The following is a 3,776-nucleotide window of genomic DNA, read 5'->3' on the forward strand; positions in this document are numbered from 1 at the left end:
AGGCTCAAGGTCTACTGGAAGTCAAATCTTCCACCGTCTTGGACCTAGTTGGTTCTAGGCAGGTTATGCCTAACCTCAAGGGCTATGTCATTCTTTTAGAGGTTGTGCCCTGCCCCCTTCCCTCCTGTTTCAGCTCCAGAGTCCAGAGCTCACCCTAGTGTATTAACTACATTTTCTTAGGTTCTGTATTCTTTTTTTTTTTTTTTTTTTTTGGCTGCGTTGGGTCTTCATTGCTGCGCGCGGGCTTTCTCTAGTTGCGGAGAGTGGGGGCTGCTCTTCTGTGCATGTGTGGGCTTCTCATCGTGGTGGCTTCTCTCCTTGTGGAGCACGGGCTCTAGGCACGCAGGCTTCAGTAGTTGCGGTGTGTGGGCTCAGCAGATGTGGCTCGCGGGCTCTAGAGCCCAGGTTCAGTAGTTGTGGTGAATGGGCTTCGTTGCTCCGCGGCATGTGGGATCTTCCCGGACCAGGGCTCGAACCTCTGTCCCCTGCATTGGCAGGCGGATTCTTAACCACTGTGCCATCAGGGAAGCCCAGGTTCTGTATTCTTGATGTTGTGGCATCTGGGCCTCGCTGACTGGGGGAGAGACCCTCCTCCCAGTGCCAGCCCATTCTTAGAGATGGCAAACATGCCTTCCACCTGCAAACTCACCAGTCCAGGGCCCAGGCTCCAAACCACTCCTCTGCCCGGCTTACATGGTGGGAGGCACTGTCTCTCGGCTGTGATTGTCCCAGGGCACAACCAGAGACAGCTCCAATGCCCCAGAGCTGGCCACAGTTATTCAAATGAGTCAATATTCAGCCTGCTTACCTGCCTTGCCTTGGCTTTCTCATAGAAACAGCAATAAAGATTCCTGCGTGGGGTTTCCCCCTGTGCCCTTCTGCTTCCTGACCCAACCCGGTGCTTCCCCACATGGCCCTGCCTGGAGTGGCATTGTCACCCGAAAAACTGGGTTCGCCTCTTGGAGCGTGTGGAGCCAAAAGACACAACCAAGGCAAAGATAGAGAGAAGGAAGGATTTATTATTACTTGCAGCAAGTAAAGAGAACACAGGGGATTTTTCCCAAAGCACTGTATCCCTGAACAGCAAAATTGGGGAAGTTTTAAGCTAAGGGTACATGCATATTCATGAAGGGGCTTGGGCAGAGGAGAATTCTGCATAGAATTGGGGTCAAGGCTGACAGAGTCCAAGCTTTAGTTGATTAAAGTCACGGGGGTCAGAAAAGGTACAACTGATTTATTATCTTTGCTATTGTTACTTCTCTTGCTTAATAATGGTTTGTTCCTGCATTCTTTTGTTCCTTTAGGATCATTAATTGCTGAGACCTGTTCAAGGACAAGCACTGTGACCAGGCTTTGGTTACAAAATGGTTTAGACCAAAAATGGCTTCTCTTGTGTCAAGAAAGCTGTGCCTGATTCTCTTTCTCTGGGGACCCCCCTCCCACCCGCCTGCTTACAGTATGCCCCCACCTCTTAGGAACCGTGAGTGACAAACTGTCTTTAGTGGCAAGTGTCTCCTGATCTGTCGACCTCACCCTATCTGAATAATAATACAGCCTACTTTTTTTTTTTTAATTTATTTTTGGCTGCTTTGGGTCTTTGTTGCAGCTCACAGGCTTTCTCTAGTTGCGGTGAGCGGGGGCTACTCTTTGTTGCAGTGCGCAGGCTTCTCATTGCGGTGGCTTCTCTTGTTGCGGAGCATGGGCTCTAGGCACGCGGGATCGGTAGTTGTGGCTCGTGGGCTCTAGAGCACAGGCTCAGTAGTTGTGGTGCACGGGCTTAGTTGCTCCACGGCATGTGGGGATCTTCCCGGACCATGGATCGAACCTGTGTTCCCTGCATTGGCAGGCAGATTCTTAACCACTGTGCCACCAGGGAAGTCCCCTGATCTTTTTTAAAATTATTATTATTTTTATTTTTTGACCACGCTGCGCAGCATGTGGGATCTTAGTTCCCCAACCAGGAATTGAACGCGGGCCCTTGGCAGTGAAAGTGCCGTGTCCTAACCACTGGACCGCCAGGGAATTCCCTTAGCTATTATTAATCAACAATTAACTATTATTAACTATGATGTGCTTCCTCTTTAAAATCTGGATGGCTAAGACCCTGCCCCTTTCCTCAATGTCCCAGGCAGAAGCCGGGTCACTGCATCCAGTGTTCTCACCAGGCTAGAGAGGTTTAAACTTGCTGACTTGGGTCACCAGAGGGACGGAAATAACTGTGTCTGCAAGGGTGAAACCCCAGAGGCAGCAGGTTGGGAGTGAGAGATAAAAGGGCAGGGTCATGACCACGGCGCTTGAAACCCAGCAGGACCCTGTGGGGTCTTCCCAGTTACAAATCTTTTCTGTGCCCCTCATTTCTGGTTTGTAGGAAATAGGCTTCATTCAGCCTCCTAGACCTTCCTGAATATCAAAGAGCAGATTCAAACAGTTGCTAATCAGGGAAGTAAGGAATGCAGAAACAAAGGAGGAAAATCAAGAAACTATAGTGCAGCGAATAAAGCAGGATCCTGGTTTCTCCTCAGGGGACAATATCTTTGAGTTCTTCTGCAGGAACTAAGGCCCCAACCCAGGTGGAGGATGGTAACTTCAGGCTGAGCACAAAATCCCTGGATCACCCCCCACCCCCCCTTACCTCACCACCAACCAATCAGAAGGAAGCCACACACCCTGCAGCCCTCACCCCAAACTTTTCCTATAAAACTTCTCCTTGAAAACCATGGAGGAGTTTAGAGTTTTGAGCACCAGCCACCCTGTTCTCCTTGTTGGGCTCTGCAATAAACCTTTCTTTACCCCAAACTCCAACTTCTCCCTTTGTTTGGCCTCACTGTGCATGGGGCACAGGAACTTGCCTTCAGTAACAGGCTGGGCTCCCACCACGTGGGTTTGCCCTTGCCTGCAGGTTCTGAAAGAGGACATTGCACAGGGGTGGTGCGGTGCACACTGGCCAGGTGGCCAGGCCCAGAACACCCTGAGGCAGAGGGCCAGCCACGTGTCAGGGGTTGGGGAACTGGGCCCCTGGGGGTCCCCAAGGGTCTCATGGCACCGTGGAGGTGTCCGCCCCCCAGGCCTCTGCGGGGTAGTTTGGGTCCCCGCTAGCCGGGTAACACCGCGTGGATCAGGTCTGCGTGCCCTAGGCGGGGGCGCCCCCGTGGACAAGGTGGGCCTGGATCCTTGGTCCTGCGGGGCGGTCGGGGGGCTCGTGCGTCCTAGCGCTGGTCTGCGCGGTGGCCGCAGGGGCCATGGACCGCGCAGGGGTTCCAGGACCTGCAGGCCCTGGAGTGGGGACCAGGCACTGCGCGCCACGGGGCCCTAGGGAGGGCTCTCCCGGTAACTCCCAGCCCGGCCGCCCCTCTGCTGGCACCCCTGCTCGCGCCCACTCTCGGGGCGCCGCACCAGTGCGTTTCCTCCGTGGGAGTCCTTGTCGGACCGCCTCGTAGTCCAGCGGCGCCGGGAAGTGTGGGTTAGAGGCGTGGCGCAGGGCCGGGGGGCGGACCTCAGTGGAGTGAATGAATGGCCCGAGGAACCGAAGGATGAAGGCCGGCCGGCGCTGCAGTGCCCTACGGGGTAAAATTGAAAGTGCACGCCTGGTTTTGGAGGGTGGCCGCCCACATGCCAGGAGCGCTGAGTGACGTGCCTGGGTCGCCCGGGCCGAGAGTGCGGTCTGCATTTTCCCCGTCCCCCGGGAGGGGCGGGGGGCGGGCCCCGGGCGGATGCCCCACCTCGGCCCCGCCCCCGGCCCGCCCCGGCGCAGCGCCGGACCCGCGGGTTTCCAGCCG

The sequence above is a fragment of the Balaenoptera physalus genome, assembly GCF_965194825.1.
Source record: "Balaenoptera physalus genome assembly, chromosome: 4".
NCBI classification, from domain to species: Eukaryota; Metazoa; Chordata; class Mammalia; order Artiodactyla; family Balaenopteridae; genus Balaenoptera; species Balaenoptera physalus.